The following is a 20984-nucleotide window of genomic DNA, read 5'->3' as shown; positions in this document are numbered from 1 at the left end:
AACAATATACGAGGCGTGGCCTGAAAAAGATATATTGCGATAGGTAGAAACTTTATAGTCAGCATATATTTGACAGTGCCATTTTATTGAAAAAAATTTCCGTCCTCGCAGTAACGATTTATAACTTATACTGAAGTTACATACATGGAAAAGATCAGAGTAGCGGTATAATGGGTTCATTAAACCGCTCATAAGAATTCGGCAAATCGTTGACTAAAGCCTGTTTTAGTATAGAAATATATATACGTTGTAAACGTATCGAGATTAAATTAAATGAATTTCATAACGTCTAAGTATAACGCGTAACAATTTTCTTGAGCTTAGCCTAAAAAATAAGGCTAGGTGGCAAGGGAACTATAAAACTAAAATGCTGAGTCAGATACCCGCACTACGACAGCGTTTGTCTATTGCAGCAAGGTAACTGAAGCAAAGGCCTGTAGCTCTTAAAATTATCTCTATCTTTGGGTGGCTTATCCAACCAGTAAACGTCACAACTTCAAGTTGAAAGAAATTACTATCTCTAATTCTTCAACAACAATAAATCTGCAGCTCAGTTGTATTTGATTGTTATTTAGAAATTGTTGTAGATGCGTTTCTACCAGAAGATTTTTCAGAAGATCTCCTGTGCGCAGTGAGGGAGCCTCCAATGAACTTCAGGCAACTGGTATTCTAAGCTTGCGTGAAGAAATTGTTTTTACATGAAGACTAAAGGTCAGCTTGTGGGGCCTTGATTCCGTTCGCGAATAGGAAAAGATCATTTGTTGTATCATACAGGAAACGAGTATTTCTTTATTGTAACAATGAGACATGGAACATCAGGGCATATCGTGCACAAAAACTCAGAGAACGATCGATTACGCAGGTATTAAAAGTGAATTTATCATGACTCTTATGGTAATTAAGACGATAGCGTTTCTGGCACAAACGGAGAAGGTTTTTGAGTTAAGACCCAACCTGCCATAGAAACGAACCACAGAGGAAGGTCGTTTTACATGTAGAATCAAAGGGTTCTGGGCGCTTCTGGCAGTACGAATGATGTTCTTGAATCAGAGGCAATTTATGAATCGTTGTTCAATTTAGATTTTCCCTTGCCAAATGAAGTACTCAATCAAATTTATAAGCTAAGGTGACTAAGTTGATAGCGAGTCGCTAACTGAGTCGGGACAACAATTGAAGCTCGATCTGTTATTTGCAACTGGTTAATTAATATATGGGATCAGTAAATGGCGCCTACAGGGGTATGTAATTGTGAAGAAAGATTCCCTAATGCTTAGTTAAATCTCGACTAGTTTCCGGCATTGTTACTGTTAATACCACAATAGTGGGTTTTCTACCTATCGCATTGTTACGTTTGCGTGCGTTAGTCCATTTATATAAAATCTCTATATCTAATAGCAGTGGGGGCAATCATTGACATTGATTAGCAAAGTGGTAAGTAGGGGCTTACTTTCTGTCCAGTTAACCAAAACGAAAACTTAACATGCACAATTTTCTCGTAACAGAGGAGGCATGTTAACGCGTACCTCTGTCCATCCTTCGACGACCTCTGCTATTTCCAAAAACCGTAATATCGAGCCGAAAGTTTGATCTGGTACTATTTGGAGAACTCGTTTCGGATAGCATTTTATCTTTTCGACCTGACATTTATAGATGCGTCTAAGATCATAAACTTAGTTGCCTATTGTGCTATATATAATACATATAGAGGGAACAATTTCTATTTGGCATATCGAGTATACAGATAGATCGTTGTACATCAAAACAATTTTCTCTAGTGGAACTTAACATGCCACCTGTCTCGGCTCTGGCACCCGTACGCTGAACTCCTCAAGAAATTGCTTCATCTTAGACCATCTCAGACCAAATCATTGCAGTAGTTAAATCTGTGGATATATCATATCCATTTCTGTTTTGTAAGGCCACATTTGACAACTATATAGAACAGTGGCATCTGAATAGAAGCTCGGCAATATCAATGTTTTTACTAAACAACTAAGATTTTCCATGGCATAACTATTACCCGTAGTCAATAGCGGCGGCCCCTTTATCTGAAAGCCGAATATTTTTCGAAGTACAGAATACGGCACGATTCACGATTGGCCTCATACGTCTAATTTTTTTCCCTACCTGTTAACAATCTCTCGAATCTATAATTAATTGTCCTTGTAAATAACGGTTCATAATTTTTAATGTTTTGATCCCAATGTACAAATACGCAGTGTCCATAAAATCGATGAACTGCACGGATAAGAAGACTCGTGCCTTTGAGGCAGAAATACGGGGCGGGCTGCCAATATTCGCGATGTGACAGGTGGCACGTCGTCCTGTCCCTATGATTTCAATCAATCACACAATGGCAGCTATAGTTGTGATGGTGCGGAAGAGTACCAGGAAGCAAACCAGGCCAATGAATAAATGCGAGAAAACCTACTGCTTTTGTAGTTCTGTGCCGCTCACAGAAACAAGTTGATGTAGTCTTAGTACCTGATATTGTAGTTGTGACTGTATTACGATAACAGGAAAAGCACGACGCAGAATCAGACGTTACGCTATTTGAGCAAAATGTCAGCGCATCACCCTTGCACTGTGATAGACAGCAGAAGCGTACTCTTGAGTTGCTTGTTGACTCGTACTTCACAATCGAGACGTCAATGCCACACTTCTTTTCTTATTCACACAGACGAAGTACGCGTAACGTCGTGTAGTGCATCAATGCCAAGGTACTGACCGTAGTGCCACTGTACGCTAAACAGTAGAGTCTTCGATTAACGCAACTAGCTATACAAAACTCAACTAGTAACAACAGCCTTTCTGCACGCGCTTCACAGCTGCTAACGTCACTCGGTAGTTGATCAAGCACTGCTATAGTTTTTTTGACTTCTAGGCTGGTGCCGGCGTCGTAGGGATGACTAACAAGGACTACAGCTTTCACTTAGAGTCCTGACTTGGCCAAATGGTCGTTTTCGTTGAAGCCGCTGTTGCCGTTCGAGACCTGCGGCGTAGTCAAACTGCCCGCCGCCAGAGTTCCAGAAGGCAGGTGTGTCAACGCCGAGTGAACGGTCCCATCCGAGGAGAGATCGAGCTAAGCGAACAGAGGAGGGCTGGGTGAGACCCTTACGTAAAACACCTTTGCGCACGGTAGGGAAAGGAAACCTTATCGGAGAGGGCAGCCATCACCGATCTCTTCGCGAGAGAAAACGAAGGGCAAAGATACGCAATCTATAAATACGTATTCTGTCACGTGGGATGGACGAGAACAGAGAGGCTAGACTGGCTGGGACGCTTGGAGTCTCCTGTATGTACGCACTGGCCTCGAAGACGACTAAGGCAGCAAAAGCGTCGTTTCTGCCTCTTGCCAAGTACGAAGTACCGTATTTGGGTGTCGTAATGAAGAAGATGGCCACCACCTCTTAATGGCTAATTTATTCAAATCTTTCTTCGCGAAGTAATATCTGGGTGACAGCAATTTGCACCCATTCGCAACCCTTCGTGTCATCTCGCTGTCGAACTTGCGTCCTGTTGAATTTATCTTAGTAACTCTGCCTACAGATCACCTCATTTTTCTACCGGGAGACCTCGGTGGCAGCCTGCTAACTTCCGTAAATCTATAGACTTGGGCTTTCTGCTCTTAATTAATGTCTCAAGTAAAATTCGCACTGCCTTTGGTCTTGATCAGGTTTGTGTAGTGGAATCTGATCTGTTTACGACGCTCAGATTTGACGTTTAAGGTTAGCGCAACCTTTGGGGTCATATGTCGCTTGCATTGAACATTCCCAAATGGCTCCCGCTGTTACTGTAAAATCGTTCATAGGATCTTTAGTGCACGATAAATTTCATTAATCTCTAGCTAGCAAGTCCTGGGACTAACTGTTTCCGATGAGATCACTGCACTGAAACTTCCAACCTATCCGATGGGCGTTACAGAACCGCCGTTCTTTCTGTGCTTATAAAAAAAAGGCTGGTAAGTCGAAGAACTTGTAGTACACCCCCTCAACACGACAACTAACAAGTTAATTATCGCCATTGATGATAGGTTATAGAACTGTCATAAAAAAAAAAAGAAAACTCGAACACTTTTCCTTCAAGCCAAATAGCTTAAGCTTCCTCAATTGGCACCTAAGCGATTATCACTTCTGTTTGCGGCCAAACACCATTCCAGCTCTGTTTTCTCGACATAGACTGGGAAGAGCCAGAAAACCTTACTTTTTTTTCGTTCTTTTCTATAGCTCCTCTATGTTTGAATTTAATAAAACGAAGTTGTTGCCCGACACACCTCTATGCTGATCGTCTCATCCAATTGACCCTTCTCCCTCCTGTTCATACAGTCAGAGTCGGTAGCAGCTGTAAAGCTAATTATGAAGAAACAACTACGCCGATCGTACCCCAAAGTTAGTCAGGCTTAATATATCTTTTGCGACAATCCGTTTAGCTTTCGTTTATGATAATTTTTTTTTCGATTTTTATACTCCTCGCTGATTTTAAAACGTCTCCTGTAATTTTCATTTATAAGGGCAAAAGCCTAATCACCAGGAGTAGGCAACCCACAATTATATACTTCCTCGCAAGGTGAGTGTAGTCCAGCGATGTACAGTCATTCAACTTCAAGTCCACTTTAAAGTTAATTCACAAGCTTCAATAGGACCTATTCTGTAGAAGTGGATTTTTAGGTCGTCCGATATAGACCACGCACGTTGTTGGCGGCTGCGCGGTTAGGGTACTCCGTGATACAGCTAAAGCGTTCGACTCATGGCATACTCATGCATATGTGGCGCCACCTAGGACGTCCTAGCAGTACAAGTTTTTTCAGTTACTTAACAACGAGGCCCATTCAAGTAGATACCTTGCGCGTCTTGCTCGCCCTTATTTGACTGCTCAAAAGCATCGGGCAGGATGCTGTCATATGCCATATGTTTTTTGCGCTCTATGTGCACCTTTTGTTGTTTAGAACCAATCGAAGATCCATAACATTTACCAAAGCTTTCGCTAACGACACCACAATACTGATTGACATTAGAAATCAATGCGTGACTAATGATGATTTCACTGATTAATTATTATCTCTTCATCATGCTTGGGATTATCTCTACCTAATATTATCTAGGTTCGAGGATTTCGATTTGTTGTCTTAGCTTACCAACCAACTCTCTTCAGTGCTTAAATCTTCTCAGTTTACTCGGTCGGCTTACCCTTGATGCTCTCAGGCGTACCTCATCACCCTCGATTTCTACTAGTAACGCGTCAATGACTAGGCTAATAGTTTTGATAATCTGGAATATGTTCCTTGATTTCACTACAAAACCTCGTCATTTCGAAGACTCAAGGACGTCTTTATCAAATACATATATTTATGCCGCCTCGAAATAAATTTCCGTCCTCTACTTGTTAAACATTCGATCTAATTAGATTAGATATCGTTCCGTCCTGCTGTCTGTTCATTCACCGTCATCAGTTACGCGTCGCGTTGTATCCATCTAGATATGACAATGTCTTCTCGATATTCTTAGTGAATTTGATAAATGGAATATCTTGATTCGGTCGAGTCATGTAGAAATACGGTATGTGATATCCCAGACTGAGACATTATATCTATCGAATAACTTGCAGGTATACACCGGTGCTTCACAGCTGCGAAGCAGAAATAGCTCTGGGGAGTTGGGCACCGTTATACGCTAAATAATCCGCCGCACATCATTCGTATTCAATGCTGCTTCGCTGTTGGGACACATTTTTGTTACTAGCCAATAGCTCGTCAACATGCCCGAATACTGTTTCAACACAAATTTCTCGTAGTATTCGCTACTGGTCATTCTCGATTAACCTATTGTTGATGCGGTTTTGTTGACAAAAGCGTTCGAGATTGTAATAGACGCATTGTTATTTTTTGGACGTCATTTGAATGTCACTGGATTTATATCTATGTATTTTTATTCTACTCACAACGGTCCGCTTAAGAAGAATGGCCAAAGCACGACTGCGGTACCTCTTCACAAATCGTATTGAGGCTTTGAATTCAATTGAGTCGTTAGAACAATACATTTACTCTGTATGAGGCTCGACTCTCGACCGCTTTTGACAGAAACTACACCGACCAGAAATCCTTAAGGAGATTCTTAAGGATCAATCAATGCTGTTATAGTGATCGATGATCTCTCGATGAGAAATGGTTACTTCTTTCACATAAAGTGGATTACCTACACGCATGATTATGGTGAAGTCGACATCTTTGAAAAAGAGAAACTTCTTCCATTTACTTTAAGATGTCAAAAGTGGGCAAAGAAGTCCTCGCACTATTGATGATGATTGCCACTCTTCTGAGCCCGATGACGCTTCAGCGCCCGGTGTAGACCCTCTGTGTGATTTAATTTTTTTCGCAACGTTTCCACACATTTGTCAGATGCTATTGCTACCGATATTCTTACATGCTTTGCATACTTGAAGTATGCAAAGCGATAAACTTAACGTTCTGTTATCATAGCCCATTTAATTTTGATTTGGTCTCGATATATACTAGTCAGCCCTAGTACAACGTTGTTGATAAGGATCAAGTTTTCCTCATGTGTGAAAATGCTATCCGACAATGGGTAATAGAAAGAAATAATGCTTATTTTTTACTTGCAAGTAACATATGTAATAGCTTGATGCGCTGCTGGCAGTTACTATTGCTCTCTTTGGTGTTGATACCAGCGCAATTTCTTTAATGGAGTATTTTTGTGAAAACTTTTTTTTTGTAAAAAATATATATATGCCATATTTTTTTTGCGGAAACGTATATTAAATATACGAATACAGTTTTCTATCTTATCAGATTCATTGTTTACTTTTTTGCTTGTTTGCTAAAAAGATCAACACCAGATGGGTTATCGAAAAAATAATTTTTTGGCATAGGTAAACCGCGTAGCGAAGATTCCTTTTTTTTTTTTTTTTTGTTTTTCCCGAATACACATTCGTATTTATGATGAAGCAATTCACTAACGTATAATTCCTATATTGTGGGCTGGATGGCGCAGCTGTATGCTTCCGCCGTTGTTTCCATGGTAACGGTTTATACGACGATGCCTTAGCTACGGCAACGGCAAGCACAATCAAAAAACTTATCGACGAGCCATATACAAACAAACCGCCCATTCGCCTGTGCACTGATCCTTTTATGATGCCTATTTTCGAAGATCACGTGTGTTTCATAAGAGGTGCTAACTTGATAAATTCAGTTGCTAAACATGACCGCACCCAGTCGGGCTCGTTCCGCACAAAAGTAGCAAGGACAAGCATGATATATGAAGGATCAGTCGTGCCTCCCTAGCGCAAACGATCGGGTGGAAATGCTATGCAGGGGTGCACTATAAAACAATTATGCACCGTTTGTTTCAACTTTTTATTATTTGATTTAAACGAAAGACATTGTTGTTATGAATTATATCGAGCTTTTTAGCGTCAGATTTGTATAATTACTCCTAGAAAAAGTTGTCCTGTTCTTAAATTCCTTCGAATCTTGTCAGTCTTCATTAATAAAATTGCTAAACTCTATAATAATGCTTATGCGAGGCTAAGCGACACCTATTTTGTAATGCATGCAACTAAGCACCGCGTAGGCCAATAAAAATAGACCTTCAACGGCTCGAAACTGTTGTGCTTAGTAAAAGGCTTCGTTTTGTCTCTCTGTGAATCCATTTTCAAATCTGAGTTGACCTGGGCCGCTTCTCGTGCTCAGTCGTTAGAAGTTAACGCACACACGATATTAAGTGGGCCAAGACTTATGGGACAAACGGCCCGGTCTGATGGTATCTGTGATGAAGGGCAAGTAATTTGTAAAGGAAAAATTTGCTTACTTTTTAACGGCGAAACGGTTTTTACAAGCTTGTTTCTGAATCTTCTTCCCTCCGTCGCCTGCTGCACATGGTCGCGATTTAACGCAATATATAGTAATTAATCTTACTAACAGATTTGCATGTACAGCGCCGCATCAAATTGCAGTTATCATACAATTTCAGATGTAAATACTTCTTATCGCCCTGGGGCAAACTTCACTTCAACGGACAGTGTTTTGTAAACTGATTTACAAAGTTGCTTGGGGGAATTCAGTTTAGAGATAAATAAATAACGTCAATGTGCGCCAAGGGGCTTACCTCACAAAAATATGTTTTGTGCGACTGACCAGTCAGATATTAGATTGTACCGATATTCTAAGTTGACCGAGGTAAGAAGTGAACAAGGTTCATCAGTTGAATTTAAGAGAAAAGCAACTTTGTACCCTTTTGTTTGGCAATCTCGAATCGCTTCAACTTCTTCTGGCAGCTGTCCCATAAAAGTAATCCGACCATGAAGTCTAATTGGCTGACCCAAAAAAAAACCTAATTCGAAGTCGCCGTACAAAGCATTCGGGTTATGTACGATTTTATACCAGGCGGCCAAGCAATAAGAACTTTCAAAATTGGGTTTGTTCTGCTTTGCCAAACAGTAATACTATCGATTTCATCGAATACACCAGAGAAAAGCCACTAGGAACTCCGTAATATCGCACATAGCCGCGACGAAAGAAGCACATCCTTTTTACATTTACAGATATTGTTGTCTCTAAGCGACGCTATACGGAATCTGGTTCTCACCTATGTAAGATCAATGTTCCAACTTGCTTTCCAAGTGTAATGTCGGATTGTAAGAGAGAGTAAGACATGTCGCCAAGCCGCTCAATCTGTTCCTATAACGTAGTACATTGCAAATGGGCTGGGGGTCACAAAGACCACGTAATGAACTCTGTATCTGGCGATGTTCGAACAAAGCCTCGCTAATCACTACAAAACCCTAGCTCGCACGAGAGTTTTGCTTCCAACCAAGAAACAACGATTAACTAAAGTAGCTGTGGCACTTAGAACAATTAGCCCCATTTTTATACTATGCAAATAACCTTTGTATACGATTTTTTTCATTTTGCTGTTATAACTATTAGCAAGCAATACTCAACATTGGATACGTCTTTTTTTGATTAGAATGAAGATACTATTAAATACGTTGTTTCGAGCCTAGTTGCCCTCGAAGATACACGACAAGCTACGAAATACAAGCACGTGTGGCTAATGTAGTTGTCAGGCCTCATACTTTGAGCATACAGTCAAGAAAGTGCTGCTATAAACTGTGTACATGGAACCATGCATCGGCATACCTAGGTTATGTCTCTCTGTATATAGCCGCTGCCTGCTTACACTGATCGCAACTTATACGATTGCTCAGCCATATTTTGTTAACTCTTCTGGTCTTTTCTCGCAGCAGCTTGATCGGTTGTATAATGGGGTCTATTATAAACCAGTGTCATGTTTGTTGTACGCCGTTTAAGTTCTTACTAATTCAGTTTCTTGAGGTAATTTCACTGTAATTTTGTGTACCGCAATGAAATTTTTAAACATTGTAACTAAACAACGAATTCCTAGCAAAAAGATAATTCTAATATTAGACGATTACCGCTGTTTTCTCAGCTTTAGTACGCATTGTCGTTAGTACAAAGATGCTCGGAAGTCTTTTGCGCGGTTCTTTTGAAGCTGTCGAAATAATATCTGGACTAAGTTCAGCTCCCTTGGGAAGATCTGGAGAGGCGGCCCGCATTTCCAGCAACCAAAGATATTCCTTAAAGATCCTTTTCCAAGGCTGACCCGAACTCGAAATGAGTCGTAAAATGTTTGCTAGTGGCATAATTCAGCTAGATGGCAGTAGAGTGTTTTCGAGAGCCTACAATCGGTGCTGTTCCTGCAAATACTTCCGAAATTATTAGACAAAGCTCAGGTTCCGAATCAACTATTTAGATCTGTGCCCGTTAAATCAAAGCACTAATCTAGACTGATTTTCATTTCACGCAAATTTTCTCTAAGGGTAACTTCCAGTGTTCAAATCTAAATGAATAATTTGGTCAATAGAAGTGGAACTAAAACCTTACAACTAGTTAATATATAATATAGATAATAATAATAAGAATATCACTAGATAACTATTGCTTTCGGTGAACGTGTTAACCAGAGCGTTCAAAAAGTTCACTCTTTATCGAGCCGATTCTTCCTGCAGGAACGTAGTACCTATGCAACGATATTTAATTAGACGTTATTCGTAATTTACGTATTAAAAACTGGTGCTTCCGCGGCTCCCTGAGGCGATTTTTACACTATTCCTGGTTTTTTGTTTAGGACTGCTTGACTGAGTACTTATGCCTTCTGACGTTCTTCGATCGATCATGTTGATCGATCGAATCACTTACTTTAGCTCCACATTAAAAACACGGTCACGGCAAATATGTACATATGAGAATACCAAAGGTTCAATTGCTTTCAAAGCGAAAATACATTTCTTAAAAATTCGAAACGAACAAAAAATCTGAAACATACAAGGTTGTTTGCGTCACACCCGTCGCATACCGCGAGAAATTGAACTACCTTTGTAAGCGAATTTTTCTCCTATTAGCGGCAATGCGGAAGGTTTCGCGCGCTATAATAAAGCCAAATGCGATTTTTTAAGGAGGACAAGTTTTCGAAATGCGAGCAGGAACGAAGTGACAAGACAAAAGGCGGTTCTGTAAAGGAACTGACTTGCTGTAGCTGATCACAATAATTGAGGCTTCGTTTCCAGTGGGGGCGAATGAATTGCGCATGTGAACGTGTACTACAATGCGAATATTTGTCGTTTAAAGTCTACGTACTTCTTGGCCAAAACCAAAAGGACTGCTCGGTTAAATGCCAATCTGTGAAGAGAGGAATCAGTAGAGCTGCTTAGGAAGCGTTAAAGGTACTTTTGTGTACATTTGCTCCATTGTCAGACGTACGCTGTATTATCTTTTGGCACATTGTACCCCCACCACTAGATCAAAGCAATTGCGAAACGTAAGTAGTGATAGGCGGAGGCAATTACGTATTAACAAAAGAAAGCTGCCGTCGATTCTCCCTTCGATACGTCCTGAAATATACCTAATCAATAACAGCCCACAGCTGCGCCAATCGTCTCTTCTTTTAAGGCGGACAAGAAGTTTTGGCCGCTTATTACATATGGATTGGACTCCCGGGGTAAAGATAGCGCAGAACAACCGAATTGAATATATAAGTAACTAGCCACAGACACCTTGTACCTATAACGCGTCTTCGTGAAGTATGTGAAGCACTTCGCTTCCTAAAAACAGCCATTTATAAGACTACGAATAAGGACGTCAGCATTTTAGATAATCCAGTAAATGACATGTAAGTCGAGGTTTCGCGCGCCAATAATAATAATAACAATAGTAAATATAAAACATGTCGATGGTCGAGAGTAGCCGGTTGAGTGGAATAATTATTATTACGAATTATTCACATGAGTAAAAGAAGTTGTACTTTTGCTAAAATGTTTGGAAAACTTAGGCTTCAGCTGGCTCTAAGAGCCAGCCTTTCATCGCAATCTTGTTGCGCCCCCACAATCTGCGAATTAGGTATACCCCAGGCACTTCCCCTGGTTAAGGCCTTTACACCTCGTGCAACGAAAAAGCTGGTTTAAGTTACTAGCAAATGGTCGGGCTCCCCACTATTGCTGCAAGGTTTTGGCACAGTGCAACATCCGGATTTGTGACCAGTTGTATAACATTAAAATCACACCGGAAGATAATCTGGTCCTGAAAAATGGGATAGGGACTTGAAATATGCGAATTTTATCAGTGGAACTTGAACCGCTTCCTGAGGCGAATCCAAATAGATCAGTACGTACCCGGTGATTTCATGCTAAACTTCCTCATAATTAGGTTCTAAGCCGCTAAGCCGATAAACAGTTCAGGCCCTGCCACTGAATCCGACGGCACACGGATGCATCACCTCGTAGCGAAAGCAAAATCGTGGTAAACACTATTCCGCATAGACTTTAGAAATTTCGTTTCTTCCTTAAAGGCTCAACAATTATTCTCAATTTATAGGATGACTAGTTTAGCTGTTGCCTTAGAAAGAATAAATCCAGAGCCGACATTTAGTTTGAGTGTGTAAATAAGGCTGTTAATAAATAGTCTGTGTTCGGCCGGCTGATTCGCAATCAACGTGTGTATTGATGAAGGAACTTGTCAGTGAACTGGGAATGTTGCCCGCTCATTGTGCTTCTCTTTCAATCATTGCCGACGAGTTCATCGCCGGCTTCAACCCACTGAACTCGAGCTTCATTCGGGCCCTTCAAGAAAGGCTTCTAAACCGTGCTTACTGCAGAGCCAATCCCGCTTGGTGCCGATTTTCTTGAAATACGTAAAAAGTTTAGTAATCAATACACTTGCGACAACCGTATTTAAAAACAGGTGAAGTTTCAGGATGAAAATCGCTTACCGTAAGGAGGCGCAAGCATTCGTGCCCACATACACATTGTTGCCTACGGCACCTTGAACGGCTGGGGACCCGTTTGATCGCCGATGCAGAGCGTCAACTGTACACTGAGCTAACGAATTACGGTAGCTTGTCGGCTTATCCAATCAGCTCGGGGCCTTATAAATCACTTCGCCAAGGAGTCATTGATCACGGCCCTATTATGCATGTAGGGATACGATCGCACGTGCAGTGTTCTTTTTCGCCACGGTGTGAGAAACGTGATCTTCTTTCTTCAACAATACTTCATGGTGTGCTAATTAACGTAAGGCCTCGGGCCACGCAACAACAAAGACGCTAGAGATAGGATTTACCACAAGCAACTCAAATGCGATGTGGCACTGGAAGGTACTATTTAATAGACGTTTATATGCTGGTGTACTCCCAGCCTGGTGAAGAAATGCTACTCCGTTAGTGATTCATAAAAAAAAGTGACTCAGCTCGACCGCCATGAGGCGGGAAAAACTGGAGAAAAGAGCTTGTTATAAGCTGTTCTTCGGTTTGCTAATAAAGGGGTCGAATAGCTAGAAAACGTACACTCGATCTCAACAAAGCGAAATGAGTCCAGAAGAAACGCGCTTTACAGGGACGATGTGCAAAATCCTAATGGCTGACATAAAAAGACTACTTATTACGCCACACTATCCACCATATGCAGTGTCCATTGACGCTAAGGAAGCCTTCGAAAACATGGTTATGCTCATGCTGGCCAAGGTGGGTGTCTCTATAAATGTACTCAATCTTCTCGTTGCGATTCTACTAGAGAACAGAATAATTATCGACGACGGAGCGGTCGAACTCTCGACTGGTTTGGCTCAGGAGGATAACCTTAACCCACTTTTATTTTTCTTCTGCTAAAAGCCTTTCCTGATCAAATAGAAGAGCCGAGAAAATCAATCGAAATCATCTTGTATCCCAACGACTTGGTAATACGGTCGGTTCCGGATCGAACAAGCTCCGAATACAATAAACTTCATACGGCAGTCATAGGTTTGACACTGACTCTGAACCTGATCAAGAGGAAGGTGATGAAGTTCAGAAAGGGCGGCCGGACAACACTCATTGACACCTTATCCCTCGCTAAAACACCTCTTGCGTATGCTAACCGGTTTTCGGATTGGGGATTGCTCTTCTCCGCGAACGATGGAAGTATCACTGCGCATGTTACCGAAATATGCTAGGAAGCAGTGTTGGCAGCGTGGGCTATCAGATCACCTTGCCGCTGGTCGCTTGCAACCGCTATCAGCTGGTTCGAACTCAAGGTATGGGATGCAACGTACGGAATAAGCGTCATTTGGAAAGATATTTCGAGAATCTTGAATAATCAATTAGAGCCAAAGACTCGCTTTTTCTAGAAAAGTACTGGGATTACTCATAATGGTCCAAGAGCGCCTCACGTATCTTCTAACGGACTCGCTCTTGCTATTCGAGGACTTACGTCATTACTTTGAGCTCCTAGCAAAATTAACTTTGAAAGCTTGAGGCAAAGCAAATATTGATGGGTTTCTTTGGCTTCCTATAGCAGTATAGAGTAACAACGAATAAAAACGGACGAATCGGGTTTTGTCGGATCGGAGCGGAATGTCGTCATTTGCTTCTCCGTGCACGTATTTTCGAAGAAGAACGATTCATAGTAGCTTTTTCTTGGATGTGACTCTTTCTTTGTGAGCCGCATCTTCAGCTTGTTCTTGCATAATTCAGCCAACGATTTTGAGTAAAATAAGCATACGCATCGCATGTAATTGTTCTATTTTTATTACTGACGTCTTCGTTCTTGTATATGTATATATCGACTGTGTAGTGCAATCCAATTTTCTATGCAGAAGACTTTTAGTTTTATAATTATGTTATTGTCTTTGTTTGCTCCATCTAATCGCCCACCTTTATGTTCGCCATGAATGGTCAAAAATTAATTTACCTTACCAAACTCCTATATCGGCATTGCTTATAGCACAAGAAACCGCTAAATGGCTGTTTAAAAGGCTCCTGCGTAGACGGACTTTGGCAACGGCGAAGTCTATTGCAAAGGTGAGGCAAATCCAGGGTCAAACATTTTTCTCTGGAAAACACTATACAGTCGATTTTATATTTAAGTCAATTAGAGATAATAACCTTAGTTGCTAAGCTCGTCTTCTGCTATACGCTAAGTCTTGCACGGCACTGGTTCATTAATTTATTTGTATGTTCCCTTGCACGCGGGTCGTCCGCTAAAGATATACATTTTTTTTTTATGCGTATCCGCTCGCTAAAGCTTGACAGGAACGTTAAATAGGTAGAATCTTGCTGTTCTCGCTTTCTTCTGGCCATGACGCAAAGCATCACGCAAAACTTCGAACCATCGCTAGCAATGGCCAGCCGACATAGCTTAGCCTTCGACCATGGGTCATTCAAACTGAAGTCGTGATGAAATTTGTGATAATAGTTGAAGCTTACAGTAGGCCCAGACAGGCGCTCACACAGTAGGCGGAGTAGAAGACGGTATAGTATATATACGGCCTAATAAACATTCCCACATAGGCTCAGGTGGTTTGGGTCTTACATTACACCTGAATACACTAATGGATCCTATACAAACACCATAAACGTTCGTTCTTGCAAACATTCGGTGGGTAAGCATAGATCAATATAATTTACAGTTGTCCCCTTATGTATGTATTTATTTTTAAGGGTGAACTTGTTTATTTTCAATTGTTCTTTCAGTAGTGTCCTTGTTTAATGTTCCAATAATTATAACAGAAAATCGCTTGTTGTTTGACATAAACAAGAATAACTCTACGGATAGATTGGTGTGAGATTAAAATGTAATGTTAATTGTTATATTATTTATTGCGACCGAAATGGGATTATATTCCTGAAAAGGTAACATGACGTTCTTACAAAAAGTTTACTATTTTTCTAGTCAAGCCTTTGGAAAGCCCTATGCGAACGCGATATTCTTCAATTTCTACATTTCTTTTAAAATGTAAAGAAAACACAGCTCCACTTAACCCCACTAAACACTATTCTGTTGCAGATCGTTACAACGGTGGACAAACATTACAGATGAACCAGGACCAGGCGTCATATATGAATTAATGCATGCATTTTGACTACAAGCAACGGGCTAGGGCTACTCCATTTTTTTGACACCTTCTTGAAAAGTGTTCAGAATCGCCTCTTTGGTATTGAATGTAGAAGGTGACCCTTGCTCGACTCATTTGGGGTTTATCCAATAGACCTATAAAACGTCACGGTAACAATACACCAATTCTGAACGATCTACTCTAGCGAATGCCCTCCTATGATAAAAAAATATATATATAACAATACACCAATTCTGAACGATCTACTCTAGCGAATGCCCTCCTATGATAAAAATATATATATATATATGTGCATCTATATACAATGCACAATTATGACACATTTCTATATTTGGTACTAGGCTGGGTCAAAGGTAAGTCTGTCACTTCGTTGAAATTGATACAAGCTATAGTGCATTAAGACATAGGCCTGTGCTTTGTAAGAATGATTTAAGTCTTTTCTCATAAGCTGGCATGACAATACTTCGTCGAAATTTCATTATTGGGCTCTCTCGAGGTGCTCCATGGGTATCTTTCCGAAGACCGATACACCATACTTAGCTAGCCATTTCTTTAAAAGGATAGAGCACTCAAGGGTTTTTTGAGCAATTTTCTCTTATATTTCAGTTTATGTCGAGTTCGCGTGATTGCCGATCATGAAAAAAGTAACATTTCGTTATGCTAGAAGTATTCCTATCACAACAAGACATAGTTCAAAGGAAAATGGTTATCCCTATTAGGGGCGGATGTGTCGGGTGACGCCACCTCCGTGAGATCAGATGATCAGCGCCTTCGCTTACTGATAAGCATGAAGGCAGAAAATCACTATTAATTACAGAAATAAATGTTTTGCGTTTTACGTCCGCTAGAGCCGTTAAATAGTAGTTCAGACACACTTCTCATTTACTCATAAGTACAAAAAAATGGAAGTTGTCACGCTCGAAAACGAGAGTGTAGCTTACTGTCGCTCACCGCGAACGTGCTATGCCAAGTCCAAGAACACCCTCGTAAGATTGCTCTCTTATCTCTAACATACCTAGTTATGGATAAAAAAAAGTTAGGTGCCTCAATTTATTAACGTCTACTGCATAAGTAATTGCCTATTTATTTCGTTCATTATAAGTTTTCTGGTTTCAAATTTAACGCGATTTAATATGTTATTGTGTGCCGGGAACTTCTTCTTCTTCTAAATAATTTTCTTTTCAGAATCTTGATAATGGTGATTGCTTGGATGGGTGCGCTCGATCTCCTGGGATTTGAATCATTTGTATTGCCAAAGCTCAACCTTCTAATCCAGTTCAAAATTTTGAAGTACGTGCATATCGTACTGTCAAATTTTTTGCCCGGCTAGTAGTACAGCTTATTTGTGAGATAAAGATTTTGCTTACTTCATTGCAAGTCTGATTCGTTGATATATTTTGGCCATGATATTATGTAAAAGCGCCGTGTCTTTTTTCAACTGGCTTTAATCAGTGGAAATCTCTTAGAGAATGAGTCTCATAAATCGATATAAAGTATGCCGCAAGTGAAATTTAGCACAAGTAATACCGTCGCTGCAAACGAATGTATCACAAATAGTATTAAATGTTAGTTTCGGTTAGCGACCGAATCCAGCTGCTCAGAAAACATGCATGTACATTAGTGAGATTATCCAACGAACGTAGTAGAACTTCAAAATTTTCGTAACTAAGTTAGCATCTTCATAGTGGCCTAATTTTCTCACAAAGCACACATAAAAGGGCAAGCTATTTTAAGGTTACAAACGAGCCTTACCAGAACGTCGTTGAGGGTGGAAAAATTATGGCAATTGTAATTCTCGTTTTTTTTTCCTTAAGATCTCAAGTCCTACCTGTTCCATAGGAGTATTCAGGCTATCTAGTGAAAAAGATCTATATGTATGCGAGCTAAGCCTGGATACTTTCTATCAGCTGAGACTACATAATTGAGCAAGACTGGTTTTTACTAGATTCGGTTGTTATTGTAACTGGGACGACGAGTGACAGCCACCTATAACGTTCATTTCTAATGGATCATATAAAGAAGATGGAGGAAGGTGCTGAGCGTCGGCTAGTATTCACTACAATATTGTTTATTCAAGCGAATCTGAAAGACACTTTCTTGATGCATGGCTGCTCAAGGGCGGTCGTATAATGTAAAAGCTGCGTCAGCCAAGGAAAAAGCCCTTGGAAGCACGCCTTTCCAAGGGTGGATATAGGATTTGCACATATAGCTAACCGGAGGTGGCATAGACATTATTGTGATCATACAATGGCGTGATATGGTTCTTGATTTATGCGCAGCTTTGCAATGTAATTGTAACAATGAGCTATATAATAATATTTAAGCTAATATTGAACTGGAGCAAGGACCATCGCCAAATTATAAATGATAAGAACGTTAAAGCGTGTACACTCAAGAACCTAACAAAAACACTTTTTTTTTTCAATCAACAAACAGAGTTTCTAACAATTTTCTAGTTAATTTAAACGCCAAAATTCCCTCGTTTTGTCATCATAAACATTATCGCCAAAAAAACAGAGTTATTTAATGATCCATAAAGAAATGCCCTTAAAAGTCCTAATTGACTTTCCATCATTAGTAAAACGAATATGGGAAAAAAGGTTTACGTCAAAACAACCGAACAAAGTGTGTTTCTTCTTAACGAGGGAACTTGCCTTTTCCTGCTGGTATATCTGAAAAAACCATTTTCAGGCTAATGATAAATTATAATTACATTTCTCTTTACCAATTTCAATATCTGTTCAACAACGAAATATTGATAGTTGAAGACCACTGTTCTGTCACTATATGTTCTAAGCAGGCCTCTTCGAAAAAAAAAAATGGCACTTCACAAGACAAGCAACTCTGAACCCTATACCTCTAACACCCATGCGTAATGTACTATAGCTGTTCATATGAAAGTTATATAGCATGTAGAAAGCAGATAATATCCCTCACGTATAATCACAGAGGATAAATCCTGGGCGTGATTTTACCGAGGCTGTAGTCCTCCATGCACGCTATTACAAATTTTAAGCGAAAACTTCAAGCACATCGTTGATCAATACAGAATAAACTTTTCGCAGTCACTAGCGAAAAGTAGTGGCCATAAAGTGTCTGCTTTACTTACCATCTTTTACTCCAATCGGCGGACTCACGCTGCTTTTTTTTTCATGGAATGATGAATTTGATTTGTACTAGCACAAATTAATGTTCTGAACCCCTATGTCCCGTGCTAAGTATCGTTTCTGACAATTTATTTATACCAGATATTACTAATCTTTGATTATAAGCTGTCGTATACACCTCTAGGAAATTCAAATTCTCGAACAAACTCAAGGTTTGGATTAGCTTAGGAAGCAGACTGCCCAGTTATGTTTACCCAATTTTCAGTGTACCTAGTGTTTTTAGGTATTTTATATTATGTAAATGAAAATGTTTATAGGTGGTTCATAGTTTTGCTACATTTTATAAGTTTTCGCAGATCTTGGACAAAGTTCACACTGCAGGTGAGTCATGTCCAAGATTTTAAGGAAGGTTATTTAAAAAAACAGATAGCTCTTCTGAATTAGTTACGGATGATGGCTGACACAGACAAATATACAATGAAATTTCATGAGATCAGCCTTCATTCGAGTGCATTTTACCCTTTTTAAATTGACATTTATAGAGCTCTGTTCTGTTAAGCCGCGCTTGTGGGGAACACCGCAATGGTTCTACCTATGGCTCAAAAAGTCTGATAGAGATATTTACAATACACTTAATCTAGGAGAGAAAATATGAACCATTGAAGGTGAAAATGTGTTTTTTATTAACAAAAAGAACAAACTTAAAATAGTAAACATTTAGGAAACCATTCTACCCTGTTTTGTTTCAACAAGGGAAGGGTCAGCAAATGAGCCCGCAGCGCGAAGTCTACGGTTCAGATTCATGAATTTAATATTCATTCTAAAGAGATGATATTTATCAAACGTAAGGTCACAAATTTAGATGGCGCGAACAAGCAGTATTTTCGCATAACAGACAAACCAAATCAGGTTAGTATTGATTTTTTGTTCCGTCAAGGATGGCGTCCAAATTTTCACAGGTAGAATCAGTTGAAGATTTTCAACAGTATCAGGCTACAGACATATGCTACGAAATTATCCAGGTGATTATAATTTGTATTAACAGCTGTCCCGAGAAAGTCGGAACGTATTCTTTGAGTCATCTGACGTGTGTCATCAAGTGACGTGCCATTGTCAGAAAAAGTAGTTGGTCATCATGGAAAAAGTAGTTGGAAAGAATCTATCCAGCCTAGGGAAGGTAAGGCTAGGTTTGAACAAAAAAAGTACCTGCAATGCAAATAGTAACATACCAGTGCGCACATAGGTGCGCGCAGGCGATTATTTGATGAAGACTGCTAATGGAATCTGTCCAGAGGAGTGCTTTTCACAGTGACAGGCGCTGCCACATTTACCACAATCATAATATCGTATGTTGAGTACTAATTCAGGTGGCAGATTTAGGTTATATTTTAGTATAGTTGCTATAGGACATCTAGGGATTTCGTAAATTTCCATCGCACGCGTGCCTTCTGTGATGAGTGTAGAGGACTTCCTTTCGGTCAACCTGAAGTACGCCGGCGATTTTGAAGGCCGTAACTCTATAAAATCCTACTTGATTATTGCCTTATTTCATTTATGGCAAGACTGTGCTAAATCATCTGTACTCATTTTGAGGAAATACGTTCCTTGATGAAACAATGATACCTAGGCCTACGACCACGCAAAATACTTAGATCGGATGTTATTATTCATTGGTCGTTTTTAATAGCGCCTCAAAAAGTAGATCATAAAAATCATCAAAAGAAGCGCCGATTCGTATATGCATATTTAGTCTTTTCTAACGGAAACATGAACGTCGTGACGATGGACAACCACAATAGAATTGATCACATCATTTTTTTTTATTCTACTATTTAGTTTTTACTTATTTTACCGCCGGTAGAGAACTGCTTTCAAATGAAAGAGTCCAGCTGTACAATGGTTCTTATAACCATTAATTATCACTACTATTTCTGTGAGCGAGACTCCCTTTTCCTAGCTCCTGCTCCTGCTCCTGGAGTTCCATCTATGTTCACATCTTAATGTGTACTACAGCTGATAAATATCGTAGAAGTGTAACGCATTCTGGATACCTAATCGTTTATAATTTGAACTGAAATAATAATAACCTCTATTATCGAGCTATTAAGTTGCCAGACGTCAACTCTTCAATTACTCTTCAGTAGCGTATGACTTTTCAGTCTGATACCTATATTAGTATACTTACTATACTATTTTAATGGTAAATAAATTTTCAGCGGAACCAACATTAAATGGATAATCAAATATTTTGTATATGTATGCTTTAGACACACCAAATGTCAAATTTATCTGCAGCGTATACGCTATAACAGCGTCTCGCCGAATAAGTTTGCTATTTCAGGCTAACTGTGATCGTATGTTTTATTTAAATAAACAGAGAAGTCCACTTTAATTGTATCTAGCTTTCGAATTCTAGTCTTACTTTACTAAATCAATTTAAGCCACCTCTTTCACTT

At 39.8% G+C, this 20984-nt stretch overlaps 1 long non-coding RNA gene across 5 annotated transcripts in view; it reads right to left on the bottom strand.

Annotated features, from left to right (window-relative positions):
* Positions 1 to 20984, bottom strand: part of LOC147756845 (uncharacterized) — a 53653-nt gene that overhangs the window by 9485 nt on the left and 23184 nt on the right. For 3 of the 5 annotated variants that reach the window (XR_015323628.1, XR_015323629.1, XR_015323627.1), the window contains exon 1: positions 2485 to 3096. The exons of 1 other annotated variant lie outside the window; for it this stretch is intronic. This is a non-coding gene — a long non-coding RNA (uncharacterized LOC147756845). Of the gene's footprint in view, positions 1 to 2484; positions 3097 to 20984 lie in introns of those variants that run through there. One more of the 5 variants, XR_015323625.1, reaches the window with a different exon arrangement.

This window comes from Varroa destructor, unplaced genomic scaffold, assembly GCF_002443255.2.
Source record: "Varroa destructor unplaced genomic scaffold, Vdes_3.0 BEIS01000003.1, whole genome shotgun sequence".
Taxonomy (NCBI): domain Eukaryota; kingdom Metazoa; phylum Arthropoda; class Arachnida; order Mesostigmata; family Varroidae; genus Varroa; species Varroa destructor.
The sequence above is the reverse complement of the archived record's forward strand: the minus strand, read 5'-3'. Positions and strand labels throughout refer to the sequence as shown.